This window comes from Podarcis muralis, chromosome 8 (assembly GCF_964188315.1).
Source record: "Podarcis muralis chromosome 8, rPodMur119.hap1.1, whole genome shotgun sequence".
Taxonomy (NCBI): domain Eukaryota; kingdom Metazoa; phylum Chordata; class Lepidosauria; order Squamata; family Lacertidae; genus Podarcis; species Podarcis muralis.
Window position 1 is genome coordinate 30,763,493 of NC_135662.1, and position 16,765 is coordinate 30,780,257.

Here is a 16,765-nt window from a genome sequence, read left to right on the forward strand (position 1 = left end):
TATCAGGTGTCAGGAAGCCGAAGCACAGCTAGGTGGGTAGCATGCTGCTGTGGCAAAGAGCCAGAAGGAAATGCTGGTCTTATATACCCCTCCTGGCCCTTGCCACCATGTGCTACGAGTCTTCTGTCAAGCCTCACCTGTGCGGTCGCACCTTGCCCTTCCAGGCCAAACTCAGGAAGGCCCCAGTCCTGCGAGGCCCTACCAGTCACAGGGCCTGGCTCCTGCACGCACTCCTGACGATGTAGAAGGGGCTGTAGCTCAGTGGTAGAGCACCTGCTATGCTTGCAAAAGGTCCTAGGGTTCAATCCTCAGCATCTCTAGGTATTACAAGACCTCCACCTGAAACCCTGGACAGTACTGAACTAGTTGGCCCAATCATCCAACTCAATATAAGGTAGCTTTCTTTGTTCCTACAAGGCAACAACCCTTCCCTGTTATCTGCAACCAGCATCTAGAACTCAGAGAATATACTGTCCTTGAACATGGAGAACCCATTTAGCTATGACAGCTGTTTGTGTCCCTTGTCTATCTCTGGAATGAACCCAGTATATGTTTTTATTTCATATAATAAGATGTGTACTCTTGGGCACAGATCCTGCATTTGTATTCATGTGACTGGCTAAAGGCAGTCATGTGAAGCTGTTGCCTGTAGTGTTCTATAGAGACTAATACGCCAGAGATGGCTTACTGTCACATCATATTTCAACAGGCGAGGAATTTTATCAAGGTGTAGTAAAAACATAACAAATAAAAATGGCTGCAATTCTTTAAGAAAAGTTTTACCCCTCCAAACTTATACATGAAAGGTTCTCTATTTATTGTTGTCTCTCTTTAGACTGTATATTTGTTCTTAGCCAATTAATGCAAACTGGGAACTGTGTTGTTAGACTCCTACTCTCATCAGCCCCAGCCAACATGGCCAATTGTCAGGAATGGTGGGTGTTGTACTTCAAGAACATCAGGAAGGCCACAGGTTTCTCACTAATTTCTATGCAATTATTCCCCACTAATTTCTATGCAAGTTAGGAGTGCTTAATAATTTGCCTTATTGAATGGAAGATACAGTGTTGTACTTCAAGAACATCAGGAAGGCCACAGGTTCCCCATCCCAGTGCTCAGCCATCAGAAATACAGCAAATATAGTTTTTGAAGGCAATTTCCCCAAATATAATGCATCCTATATATTATTTTCACTAATATATGCATTTTATGCACACTTTCCCCTTATACACATTTTTGTACATAACTTTTGATTGGAGAACAGCATCACAAAATTTGGAGAAATGTGAATTTCAAAGGATGCTCTGTTTTGGTTCAACTATTGTTTTGAGAAGTATGAAACAGACAGGTTCCTATTCATATGCGAGCTAAACTGAATTTCTTACACACTGATGAATGGAGCAAATACAGTATATTTTCTTCAGTGCTAAAGAGAGATAGCTGACACGGGTTCTCTCATAAATACAGTTCCTGCTATTTAATCTGTCTTGTGCCAATAAAATGTTTCCTTCCACAGAGATGTCACACTCTTTTATAGTTAATGTATTTTTATGAAATGCAAAACACTAAAGCTAAAGGTGTATCTTAGAATCACCAACAGCAAAGACATTGTCCTCATTTCTTTTTCACTAATGTGACTGGTTTTTGTATATAATTGGTATGAGGCTACTGAAGCAATCTGTTACTCTATGGAGCAGGCCATGGAAATGCATTAGAAGTGCTACGATTGCTTAATTTGTATCTACCTATGCCTCTTTCATAATTCATTTCCCCGTGGAGTTTGTCTATAGGCATAGCGAGTTCCATTTATTCATTGAACAATAGAAAGTATTGCAGATTTACAATATACTAGGGTGGCAAAAGAATAGCAACAACCCGTACCAATAAACCTGGGCAGAGATAGTTTGACATATGTTAACTCACTGCTGGGAGACAAACTGTTGACCTTCAGAACATAGGCCTGGCCAGACTATCTAGCTAAGGATTATCTGCTCTGTCTTAATCTGAATATATATATAGCCAATTCATACATCGCTCACTGAACCAGAGGAGCAACATTACTACACAGTGTTAACTTAAAGAACATTAATTGAGAAGAATAAGGACGGAAAAGGTCCTCATTCATCAACAAGTTTTCTGCATTTGTGGTTCCAATTATAATGGTTTCCATTTCTTTCTTCTCATAGTTTGCCTTCCCTGTCTGCAGTCCTAAACTTATGCAGTATGGACTATTCTCGAGTAAGAGGATCCAGGTTTGAATCTTCTCCATGAAACACATTGCCTATGTTATTTGCTTTAGAACTCCATACATTCCTTTTTCATACTTAGATTCTTGGTATAGCTTTCCATAATCATTCCCCACTGTTTTTTTTTTTTTTTTTAGAATAAATGTTTATTAGCTTTTGCAATAAAAAAGAGAAAAAGAAAAAATAAAAAAAAGGAAAGAAAAACAGCAATAATACATCACAACCAAAGAAAAAACCCCACCACCCACAGCACGTACTAAATCACCGCAACATACAAACACAAAGCATGTTGTATATCCAATAAAAAGTTTTTCCTTATAGTCTAACGTTGTCATCTCGTTCTGGACTTCCTTCAGCTCGTCCGTAGGTCTTCCGGAATCTGAATCATAGTAACGCATTTCCTATTTTGTATTGTCATTATACATTTCATTTCTTCTATTTTAATTAAACAATAACTCTTAGTCTTTTCACAGTGCTTCTCTGAATCCCCTTAGCGTTATTTGCCCCTTGCTAATACATTCCAGATAACTTACATATTTTCCCCATTCCTTAATGAACATTTGGTCTTTTAAGTTTCTTATCTTTCCGGTCATCCTATCCAAATCCGCGTAGTCTATTAGTTTTGTTCTCCACTCCTCTGTTGTTGGGATCTCCTGTTTTTTCCATAATTTAGCTAAGGTTATCCTTGCTGCTGTAACTGCGTAGTACACAAATTTATGATCTTTCTTTTTTATCTCATTCCCTAATATCCCTAACAGGAATATTTCGGGTTTTTTCCTAAATGTGTATTTTAACACTTTCTTTAACTCTGTGTAAATTTTTTCCCAAAATTCTCTCACTTTCCCACACTCCCACCACATGTGGAAAAAGGAGCCCTCTTTCTCATGGCACTTCCAACATTTGCTATCCACTCTATACATTTTCGATAGTTTCACTGGTGTTATATACCACCTGTGAAACATCTTCATTACGTTCTCTTTTACCGTTATACATGCCGTGAAATCCAGACCGTCTTTCCATAATTTCTCCCACTCCTCGAATAGTATTTCATAACCCAAGTCTTTTGCCCAACGGTTCATCACGGTTTTGGCTTCTTCATCTCCCATATTCCAGTCTAGCAACATCTTATACATTTTAGATATTGTTTTAACATCATTGTTTACAATCTCCGTCTGAAATCTTGAGTCTTTGCCCGTATATCCTTTCTCTCTCATCTCTTTTTTAAACAATTCATTAACTTGGAGGTATTGGAGCCAATCATATACATGCTCTTTAATCTGTCCATATGGCTTTAATTTCCATTTACCATCCTCTTTCATTATCAATTGACCATATGTTACCCAATCTGACCTCATATTTATTTTCTTGATACTCATCATTTCGAGGGGAGAGAGCCAGCGCGGGGTTTGTGGTTCAAGTACATTTTTATATTTTTCCCATACCTCAATAATTGGCCCCCTAAAAATGTGGTTCTCAAACCCCTTGTGTACCTTCCTCTTGCCTCCCCACAAATAGGCGTGCCAGCCGAACCTGTTATCGAAGCCCTCTAAATCGAGTAGCTCCCTATTCTCTAATTTGATCCAGTCTTTCGCCCAGCATATACAAGATGCCTCGTAATATAATCTTAGTTCTGGCAGGGCAAAGCCTCCCCTTTCCCTTCTCTCCGTCAAAAGTTTGTACTTTATTCGGGGTTTTTTGCCCTGCCAGATAAACTTTGAAAGGATCTTTTGCCATTCTTTGAATGTTCGGCTCCCCCTAATTATGGGTATCGTCTGGAATAAGAAGAGTACCCTCGGCAAGATGTTCATCTTAATAGTATTAATCCTTCCCCAGAGAGAAAGTTTCAGGCTTCTCCACACTTCCAGATCCTTTCTTATTTCTTTCCACACCGACTCATAATTATTTTTGAATAGGTCTATGTTTTTTGTTGTAAGCCATATCCCAAGGTATTTTACTTTCTTAACTACTTCTACCTGTGATTGGTGTTGGATTGTCTCAACTGTGGTTTGATCCACATTCTTAACCATCATCTTTGTTTTACTCTTATTTAATTTAAAGCCTGCCATTTCCCCAAATTGTTCTATCTCTTTTAAAATTTCTTCTATTGTAGTTGTTGGGTCCTCTGACATTATTACTAAGTCGTCCGCAAAAGCCTTGGTCTTATAGGCATTTTGCCCTATTGTTATTCCTTTAATTTTCTCGTTTTGCCTTATTGACTGCAGGAGTATTTCTAATACCGTTATAAATAACAACGGGGAGAGCGGGCATCCCTGTCTTGTACCTTTCTGTATTTTTATTTCTTCTGTCACGGTGTTGTTTAGAATCAATTTAGCTTTCTGCTCTGTATATATCGCTCTTATACCATTAAGAAAGGCCTTGCCCACTTCCATATGCTCCAAATTCTTTAACATGAAGTCCCAAACCACATTGTCAAACGCTTTTTCAGCGTCCACGAACATCATTACTGCCTGTTTGTCAGTTCTGACAGACAAAAATTCCAAAATATTAATTATGTGTCTTGTGTTGTCCCTCATGTGCCTGCCAGGAATAAAGCCAGCCTGATCTTTGTGTATTGTTTCCATCAATATGGACTTCAATCTCCTTGCCAAAATTCCTGCAAAGATCTTATAATCCGTATTTAGCAGCGAGATCATTCCCCACTGTTAATCAGTTGCTTCTTGGGCAGACATTTTCCAGAATGTTATCTGGACCTCTTTCCCCTAAAATGTCATTTCTTTCTTTCTTTCTTTCTTTCTTTCTTTCTTTCTTTCTTTCTTTTGTTTTCAATGATAATTAATGTCACCAAAGATAGTAGGCAGAAACATCTGGGAGCAATTCTTTACCCATTTTCCTTTATCAAGAGAAAGCACTACCAATTAACACAATAAAACCAACCACTGAAAGCACACACAAATAAAACATGAACACTTGTAGCTGCATACCAGTCTTGTTAGCCTGTGATTGGGGCAAATGCCCTACACTTCCCAGCATGCTCTGCTCTGAATATCTTGTATAGAAAGATTGGTGTATTCCTAATATGCATAATTACAGGGTCATTGAGGAAAATGATGATATAATTATCAAAGCTTTAATTGTACACTGATAAGTATTCATGAGAAGAGGATATTATTTCAACATGCTATTATTAGTGTCACTTTACTTCTGTTCCCAAAGCACACTATCTTTGCATTTGGGTAGAGCAATCTTCATGTTACACCAAGCTAGCCCAGGAGCAGAAGGGAAAACGCACCAAACAGAAAATACAAAAATGGTGTGAAAATGATAGAAATGTCCCACGCATCCCTGGAACATTACTGTGACCCACCGATCAGGGCCTTGACAGTGCCCACATGCCAAATAGACACAGTGCCCCTCACATTGCCATGCCCCTCCAGAATGCAAGAAATACAGAACCCTAACCATCAGTCACAGACATAGTCAAAGGATTCCTTTAGTGCTGTTGGTTACAGCAACAACAAACACACTCAGCAGATCACTGTGTGATAGGTTTTAGGGGGTTCAGTCTGGATGTTACCACTCATGCGTATCTTTGAAACCTGTGATCCTGTGTATGTAAGGTTAGAATCTACAAGAGGGAACCTTCGTTTCTTAGTAAGTTAATGGCCTTGGTTGGCCAGTTAAGTACTGCCATGTACATGTCCAAAGAGGTTGTCTTGTTGCCATAGAGACAGGTGGGCAAGCCTTTTCCCACCTGACCTGGCTGGATGCATCCTAGAAGAGAGGAGGGCTGTGTGTGAGTTTTGTCTGGTGCTGGAAGCTGAAGATACAGAGACTTGTCTTGCTCTGTGCTGATGTGTAATATGTAGAAATAAAACCCACATACAGTGGTACCTCAGGTTACATACGCTTCAGGTTACATATGCTTCAGGTTACAGACTCCGCTAACCCAGAAATAGTGCTTCAGGTTAAGAACTTTGCTTCAGGATGAGAACAGAAATCGGGCTCTGGCGGCGCAGCAGCAGCAGGAGGCCCCATTAGCTAAAGTGGTGCTTCAGGTTAAGAACAGTTTCAGGTTAAGTATGGACCTCCGGAAAGAATTAAGTACTTAACTTGAGGTACCACTGTATCCTAAAGACACCACTGTCTCTGTTGACATTCATTCCAAGGAAACCAAACCCTTGGTGGCTGCTGCAACCCCTGGAGTCTTTTGACACTTGGAGATTGGGGTGTGTTCAACAACTGATTTGAATTCCCCCACTGGACAAAAATGTTACCTTCCCCAAACCCCCAATGGAATCACAGAGCTGAAGGAACCCTCAACATTAAACATTTTAAAATCAATCACCTCTGTGGTTTTCCTTTAATTTTACAAAGATTTTTTCATAAGTCATCTTAATGATATTTTTATTATTTTTATTATAATATTCAGGAACTTTGTTTTAAGGAGAAAATCTCTTTTTATGCTTGCTCGTGACAAATAAGTTTTAGTTGAGCATTAAAAGCTTTTAAAAAAAGATATTCTCACAAGAAGTTGAGTTCTTCTTGATAGTCATCTTTGAGCTTCTTAAATGTTCTTTTCTGAAAAGCTATAAGTAGAATTAGTCTCTCATTTTTTGCCAAATGAACAAAATGCAATCCAGAATTTTGTATGTTAAACAAAGCTGGAAAATATCATTATGTCCTTATTTTTGTATATCAGAATACAACTAACAAGCATGGGAAAATGATGTGATAATAGTTGGAGACTCTTTGATGTTACACAAATATATTTATATTATATTGTATATTAAATATAAATATACAAATATATTTCACTATATTTGTGATACAAGTAAAAAGAGAAATTAATGTTAAAGTTTTATTGTCATATAAGTAATAATACTTTACTCATAGGGTAGTAAGTCTATCACAGTGAAAATATTTCATATTATGAGTAGCTCCTAACGGATCTCTCTAAACTGGGTGAGTGGGTATTAAAATGACATATGTCGTTAAATGTAAGCAAGTGTAAAAGTGATGCACATTGGGATAAATATATATATATTAACTTAGCATATATACTAATGGGAACTGATGATAGCCAACCAGGAAAGAGATTTTAAGATCCTTGTGGATTGTTCACTGAAAATGTCTATTTGATTAAATGGGGGACATAAAAATGGCATTTCCACCCCAGGTGCAATGGAGGATGCTATTCTCACCAGTATTGAAGTAAGATCCATGATGCAAGTCCCGTCTGTTTCTGTACATAGAATGGGGAAAAGGGGACACCATATTGCCCTTCACATCAGGCAGCAAAGTATATTGCATTGGCCCTTGCAGTACCATTGGAGAAGGTTAATACTAGGAAGTCTGACCAAGTGAGGCTGGCCAGAATGGAGGGAGGATCACCAGAGAGCAGCCCAAAGCCCACTGTATGTTTCCCTGCCCTATACCTGTACAGTGATTTAACAGAAGCCAGAATAGCTGTAAGTGGAGTCATGACACAGGAGGCTTTTGAGATGGTACTTATAACACCAGAGGTCCCAGGGAACCCCCATCCGGTGAATGTGAAGGGCCTCAACCATGTTGTAAGCCTTTAAAGCGGAGATCTTCATCCTATATCTGTATCAGATTTGAAACTGTATCTGCACATGTAATCATTTCATTCCTATACACCAAAATTCAAAATTTGGCTGGTCTACCAAACTCCATAGTTTAGAGAGGCATGTGTCTTCAGTTGTTCCCTGCACCCCATCCACATTTTTGGTACCTGTCTGTCTCAAGAGATAATGCAGTGTGCCTCTGGGGGTGATGTCAAGCCACTGTGTTAGCAGCACCAAAGTGACCTCCCCCAGGGCACAAGCCTGAGCAGTGTGCATGGAAGCCCTGGGCTGCCCAAATGACAGGAACCCCCTCGCTGATGTGGTCCAAAGGAAAGCAGATCAATACATTTGGCACCACCTTGGCTGCAGGAGTTCTGGAAGAAGGCATGCAAGATACCACCCAACCATCTTAGGGACTCCTTTATGTAGGGTTTACTCCTTAGTCTTTTCTTCACCCCAAGATATCCCACACAGCAGCAGAGATTTGGGATCATAATTTTCTTTCTTCTATATCTGCTGTCTTCCCACGTTGATGAGCCCCATTTTAGCCAGTCCCACCCATCAGCTTTCTTCCTTACATCCATTCCAGGGGGCGACACTGCCTGTCAGCTTCTTCCTCCTTAGAGCCAATGGCAGCATTTTTTTAACTCAGCAAGGAGAAGTGCAAAACAAGATCTGTGCCTATCATTGGCTCTGGCGCCACCAGCTGTTGACCTCTCTGCCTTCCAGTCTACCAAGCTCAATGCGCACCAGTCACTACTGGTTTCAGGTTTTGAAGGGTGTCAAAATAGACAGTGTTAGACAGTGTTAGCCCCATACACTCCCTTCTCTCCCTTCTAGTTTTACTAACAAATTGCTAGTCTTTCAATGTAACTCAGATTAAGTACCAGCTAATTTCCAAGAGCAATTAAAAATGGCTGCTAATTTGTTGCTGCTATTTCACACCTCTCTTGGAACTGCCTTGAAATTCCATATACTACTTTGAACCATAAATGCCTCTTTACCTACAAACCATAGCCTTTGCCAGTATAACAAATTTTATTGGCAATTCTTATACTCTAATGAAGTAGTAATGAAGAAAGGGGGGGGGGATAGATAATTGGTGGCATATAGGCATGTCACATAAATTGTTGCTTCCATTCCTTGTATCAAAGAATCTTTTTAAAATTTCATCTCCTAAATTGAGCAAACAGAAATGCGGGATATTTTCCCGTATTCTCTGCAATGACATTTGCAGTAAGTTTAATTTATAATATTGTACCAAGTATCCACTTCTATACTGTCATTGAGATTATTGAAATGATAGTTCTGCAAGATAATCTATCAATCCAAACTGCAGAGCTTGGACCAATCTCGTCTATATTAAAATTACCTTCCCTGTAAGAAAGCCATAATTCTTCTCCTTTTTTCACACAACTTTGCTTTCTGTTTTGAGTTTTATGAATAATTGCTTTGTGCTGATCAAAAACAAATTATAATGTACTACATATACTGCCATTGATCACTATAAGTTCTAATGTATAAGTAAAACTATGTTTATGTTTCAAACTAAACCTGACATCTCTATAATAAGATCGCGTACACACTAGATAGCACATTCTATACCATGCCAAGAAAGGCAGATTGCTCAGGTTATGTGAGAAAATTGCCACATTAAAAATAAGATGTAATACTAATAAAAAGATGTAAGTATATCTAGTTGAAGACTGAGTGGATGATTAATTTTGTTTTTTTAAAAAGCAATGCTTAGATATCTATTGTGTGTGACACACAGACACACACACACACACACACACACACACCCCACTTGGGATTGTTTTACAGATCACAAAGCCATGGATGAAGGCCTCTGTGAGTTTTCAGAGTGTGGTAGTATGCTGGGGCCAAACATTTCTTTGGGGAAGGACCATAGAATCACTGATATCTTCAAGTAGGGCTGCCTCAAAACCTGGAGAGCCACTACCAGCCGGTTTAGGGCAGGAGTAGCGGATGTGGTGCCTTCTAGATGTTTTAATGGCCAACTCCCATCCTCATCTTATCATCCCATCTACCATTGACAATGCTGGCTATGGCTACTGGGAACTGTAGTCCAAAACATATGGCTAACCCTGGTGTACGCAACTCTGAGCTGTATGGTATAAAGCTCTAGATTACTTAGACGCCAAATATCTGAAATACAGATCCTCTTGGTAGTTCCACCAGCCTCAGACTTTGGGTGTGGATGCAGGTGGCAGCCTGGAAGAGGGCATTCTCTGCAGCAGCCCATAATAGGTGAAATTCCTTCCTCACAGAGGTGCATCTGGTACCTTCATGGTGTAGCTTTCAGCTCATGTTGAAGATACACTTCTACCTTGGCCTTTGACACCTGACTTATATCTCTATCTCCACCCTATTCTTCAGATTGTAAATTGCTGTAACTGAGAATATCATCATCATTGCAATCCCTGGCACCTCAAGCATCAGGTATATACCACTAATTTATATACCACTATATACTACTAATTCATAAAAGAAAATCAGAGCAGTTCACAACAACTGTACAACCACCATACAATAAAAACCAGTGGGACCAGTGATGGATAATACTGGCACCTCTCAACCTTTTGGCTAAGATCAGATGTGCAGTACTAGGTGACACTGACTGGATAATCTAACCTGGCACAGGACACTTTCCTTTGAGTTGCTAAACACTATACAGTACAAAGACATATACAGTGGTACCTCGGGTTAAGTACTTAATTTGTTCCGGAGGTCCGTTCTTAACCTGAAACTGTTCTTAACCTGAGGTACCACTTTAGCTAATGGGGCCTCCCACCGCCGCTGTGTGATTTCTCTTCTCATCCTGAAGCAAAGTTCTTAACCCGAGTACTATTTCTGGGTTAGTGGAGTCTGTAACCTGAAGTGTCTGTAACCTGAAGCGTATGTAACCCGAGGTATCACTGTATTTGGGAAGTGTCCTATTTTAAACACAAACTGGCTTATATTCAAACTGGATTCCAGTCTAATATCTAAGAGCACCAAACACCTGTTGGAGGTCATCAGGTGCAAGATTTAATCCTGGAATCCCCATTTCCCTACTAAAGTTCACCAGGTCCACACATCATTAACAATACCTCTGACAACACTATTATCTCATGAGATACAGAAGCTCTGCAAATACTCCAAAGCCTTCAGGTGATCTCACAGTTCTCTGACTTGGGGGTGTAGTTATTTGTGAAGCTGGTGTATGATTGTGCATGTAAGAGAGAGAAATATATATATATACACAACTGAATGAAGACAGAAATCCTTGCTTTTGAAAAAGCCGGATACTTAAGCAGGTACATAGGTAAGCTTCCACCTTAATGATCCACTGGTTTTAATGGAACCCTCAAGTTAGAGGGCTAAGGAGTTCAGTTTCAGTCATGCAGTGTGCATTGCTACCTGGTTTAAATATGTGCATTTGAGCATAGGGCCACATTCCATGACACACAGACTCCAGACACATCTTTGATCATTCTTTGTGATGCATAAAATATGTCACAGCTGTGCTATAAAAGACAGCAGCCATCAGGTAAGGCTGTCACTTGCCCTTGTTGGATTGAGCGGGTTGGGAGGGGGTATGAAATACAGATTTTTGGTCTTATATTTGGAAGGAGCGGGTTGCTTTTTTTTGGGGGGGGGCAATCTATTTCATCTGTTACACCAGGACTAAGGAAATAGGTGTGTTTTGAAAGGGGCAAAAGAGAAAGGAAAATAGCTAAAGATCCTGTGTCAAAAGATTAGTTTTGTTTCCAGGAAATAATGGAATGTGTTTCAAACTCTGCAGCTCTTTTTTCAAAGGTCCCAGAATACAAAAGACACATATACACATTAAGATGGTTTTATGTGACTCTTATTCCTGGATTTGTTATTTCAGTAAAGATATTAAATAAACAGACTGAAAAGAACAGATCTAGCTGATATTTTGTTTCAGCATCTATCTAACAATTCTTGTGTTGTAAGTTGTAAATATGTTACCTGCTGGCTGACTCTAAATGCTAGGTTTTCCAAAAGGATTGCCTGTTTCTCTCGGGATAGGATACTTTGATTTCTGCTCCTCATACATCTTATTTTAGTTTAGAGGTTCAAATGCTCTGGGTAATAAACAGACAATACCCATAAGGAAAAACACAAAGCTCTGAAAGCCATGTCTTTCCTAATAATTCACAAACTTTTCAAAATATACTTTTTATGGAAACATGAAATATTTCTATTAACATATTGATAAAATAGAATCTTAAAAAGCTGTTGGCTGAAATTTGTTTTGTTGAATGTAATGACTTTGTTCCCAGTTAGTTAATGTGTTGAGTCATATCAAAAATTCATACCTCATTATTTATGGGGCAGCAAAGGAATTTCATGCTATCAAAATAAAAATTGCTTTCAGAGAGAAGTATGAAAACCGCCTTTTGTGCAACATTTACTGAGCATACAATGTACAAGATTAAAAATAATAACAACGGCATCACTTTTAAACAGGAGATAGAGGTTCCACACACTAGCATTATTATACAGTAGTTAAGAGTTTGCGATATTTATCAGGACCCTACTTTATTCAGGCACTGAAAAGGAACCAGGCTTCTTCTCTTCTCTTAAAGTATGTGGTTATGTGTAATTTCACTCTGGATATGTTTGCTACAAAGATGCTATTTTCAGGCAGAAATTCTAAATAGACTAAAGGTAAAGGTACCCCTGCCAGTACGGGCCAGTCGTGTCCGACTCTGGGGTTGCATGCCCATCTCGCTTAAGAGGCCGGGGGCCAGCGCTGTCTGGAGACACTTCCGGGTCACGTGGCCAGCGTGACGAAGCTGCTCTGGCGAGCCTGCACCAACGCAGCACATGGAAATGCCGTTTACCTTCCCGCTATAAAGCGGTACCTATTTATCTACTTGCACTTAAGAGTGCTTTCGAACTGCTAGGTGGGCAGGAGCTGGGACCGAACGACGGGAGCGCACCCCGCCGTGGGGATTTGAACCGCCGACCATACGATCAGCAAGTCCTAGGCGCTGAGGTTTTACCCACAGCGCCACCTGCGTCCCCTGCTAAATAGACTAAGGAGTCCTAAATCCTACTGAGGTCAATGGGGCTTAATCCCAGAAAAGTGGAAATGTAGAAGCTGCACTAAATACAGCAGAACTTTCTCATGAGTAAACATGCATAGGTTTAATCTGAAATGGCTGAATATGTACCTCCTGGCACCATAGGTCACATGCACACACCCCACAACCAGGTAAGCTCCCAATGTCATAGGGAGCCCAGCAGGGGATATTATGCCCATGATCTCCAGAAGCCTAGAACTAGTGCTGCATAAAACCACAATGCCTGCATCTTTGTGATGAATATGTCCAGATGTTGGGTTATTTGTGCTGAAGGATTTCTGGAATAAGGTCATAAAGGTAAAGGGACCCCTGACCATTAGGTCCAGTTGTGAACGACTCTGGAATTGTGGCACTCATCTTGCTTTACTGGCCAAGGGAGCCGGTGTACAGCTTGTGGCCAGCATGCTAAGCTGCTTCTGGTGAACCAGAGCAGTGCACGGAAACACCGTTTACCTTCCCGCTAGAGCGGTACCTATTTATCTACTTGCACTTTGACGTGCTTTCGAACTGCTAGGTTGGCAGGAGCAGGGACTGAGCAATGGGAGCTCACCCCGTCACGGGGACTTGAACCGCCGACCTTCTGATCGGCAAGTCCTAAGCTCTGTGGTTTAGACCACAGCGCCACCTGCATCCCTTCGGAATAAGGTCAAAGGAACTCTAAATACTATTGTTAACAACAGATTGGATAGGGACTCTTAAGAGCACTGTTGCATCACTTAGAGAAAGTTAGCACGCAATATCAAATGTTGTGATGTATTTATTAAGTATGGTAAACACTGAACCAGTAAACATTGGCAATTGGTTACAGCCTCTTCTATTTAGATATTGACTAAAGGTAAAGGTAAAGGGACCCCTGACCATTAGGTCCAGTCGTGACTGACTCTGGGGTTGCGGCACTCATCTTGCTTTATTGGCCGAGGGAGCCGGCATACAGCTTCCGGGTCAGGTGGCCAGCATGACTAAGCCACTTCTGGCGAACCAGAGCAGCACACGGAAACGCCGTTTACCTTCCCACCGGAGCGGTACCTATTTATCTACTTGCACTTTGATGTACTTTCAAACTGCTAGGTTGGCAGGAGCTGGGACTGAGCAATGGGAGCTCACCCCGTCACGGGGACTCGAACTGCCGACCTTCTGATTGGCAAGTCCTAGGCTCTGTAGTTTAACCCACAATACCCCCCGTGTCCCCAGATACTGACTAGTCAATAGCTAAAATGAATAAATTTACCATTTAGGTGAGAGTAATCCCGGCTTTGCAAATTTTAATATTTTTTAAATACATTTTCTGGAATTCCATATATTATCATTATTTATGAAATTACTATCCTGCCCTTCTTCTCAGAAAAGCCCAAATTCTTAATATGTAGGATATATATGTTTTGCTTTCTTTTCTGATTTAATGTTTCTAAATTCACTTTTGGTAGAGAACTGATCCAAAAAGAAAGAAAAGGTAGCCATTTTGCAGCAAGTTGCCTGATGTAAAGATAAAAGTCACCCTTATTCCATCAAAGCAGACTCCGAAGTCCCATTGATTTCAATGGAGATCCTGAAGAATGTGCTTGCATCTCTCCAGTGGAATCAGTTGGACAGAGAGTGCTTAAATTTGGCTGGATGTATGTCCATTATGTTAGTTAGAAACTGATTAGGAGGAAATGCTTCGCCGGGAATTAAAATACAGCACCCAACAGGCAAAATCGATTAGGAGGCTACCATCTGGCTGGAAAGTTTCTGCCATATGTTTTGACCAACGTAGCAAAACAAAGGGTTTTATACTGTCACCACCTCCAGTTCTGTTTTATAAATTACATTCCATTTTATTATAAGTATGAAAAAGATTAGGGAATGCTTCATTCATCTATGACTGGCTGCCTAATTGGAAAACAGGCACTATATAAAATTTTAAGAGATGTATGCAGTGAACAGGGATTGGTTGGAAAATCATTTGACAGCTGAAAGCAACAGAGGTCCAGGAACTGCTATAAATTGTTTATTATGTAGATCTTTAATTCTTAATAAGTTTTATTCAAATAATTCTTTTATGTTCAATGTTCATAGTTTATCCTTGATAATAACTAGAGGGAAAATTCTTACAAAAAATCCTGCAGGGTGGAGTGGGAGGGGAATGACACAAAATTCTTATGCAGTAACAAACACTTGCAATATCAAAAATATATTTAGGGTTTTTTCCCTTTAGAAGGCATAATTTCATAAAGAATAAATTTAAAAATTTCAGTCTATAGGAGTGTGTATGAATGTGTGTGTGTGTGTGTGTGTGTGTGTATAGGTTGCTTTTGGAAAAACAGCATATCAAGTTCAAATGAAATTTAGGAATGTTAATCTCTTTTGCAGCTGCTATTTTTGTTTTATAGTATTGTTACAGCTGTTTTTAATTTCTTTTAAGAAATACTAAACCTTTAGGAGTATTCCCAAGTGAAACACCACAGCACAGATAATTGGTTTCATTGCAATTCAGATTATGAACATCATTTTTCAGTTGTTACTTTCAAACTATATACACAGCTAAATCTGTAAGCCATTTTCTTCATTTCTGCTACTATCAAAAATGTAGAAAAGGTGAACAAAAAGCACAGTGAAGGCTTCACAGAGCCTTGCTGTATGCCTAATGAGCCGTTGTGATGCTTGGAAATATTTATGGATCAATATACTGCGCTGACGATGTATGCACAAACATATTGCAAAAGCATTGCTGGCTGTGACATCTACACATAGATGACCAAATTCATTAGATTGTCACGGGACATTTTAAATTTACACCTCTGGGCAGCAGCTGTGCTTCTGCATCCCATGGGTGTTACTTAAAGGAAGGGCAGGCAGTGTAAAATAGGATTTGCATTCTCCTTAAAGTGTAAATTTCAACATATAGCAGCTATAGCTCTGAGGCTGTTGCTGCACATACGATTTTAAATGTGCCTGCTAATGTATATGTATGATAAAGCAGTCCTTGACTTCACAACAAACACACTGTTTCATACCACTAGAAACCGTACCTAATGCACTTTAATCTACATCAGAGAGTAATCTTGCAGGCTACCAAATAGGGATGAAGTGAAATTTCTCAAGTTTCAAGACCTGAGAATAATTTAGCTAGCTTGCAAGATTCATATAGGGAAGGCTCATATTGAGTGAATCTCACTAAATAATCTCTTTAATTTATACAAGTTTTTGTCTTAAATGGAAACCTTTAATACGAGTATCCTACCAGAATAACTTACCTCCTCTGTTTTGCATGGTTGGAAGCCAAGGAATTTTTTGCCACTTTCTTCTAGCTGCACTGAACACAAGGATGCCAGCGGTGGGGTGATGGGGAATCCGTTTGGCTTTCATCTTAATGCAAACTCCCTAATTTGCATTTCCTGGATCAATACTTGAATGAAAACGTTTCTGTTTTTTGAAATTTGCACTTTTACAGGTTTTGTGATGCAGTTTTTCATCCGAAAAATGTGTATTTTAAAGAAGTATACATTGTGGGGAAAATATGTGCAGAGCTCACATATCAGTGGTGGGAAATGTACAAAATACATTATATTTGGGGAAAGTGCTTGAAAAAATTAGGCAAATGTACATACAAAATTAGATCTATTTGGAGAAAAAGGAGGAAAATATGTACAAATTTTCATGCAGACTTTTTAGAAAAACAAATGCAATCTGACGTAAAAGTGGGATAAGGTTGGAAAAAGGAGAATCTGAGAGCAGCTGAAAATAAAACATTCATCCATCCTAATTGAGTATCAGGATTCAGGAAAACTAAGGACCCTACAGACAGGTGAAAAATAAGCTATCCTTCTGCAGTGTTTCAAACCATCTTTCCTTTCACCTGAAAGATAATGGCATT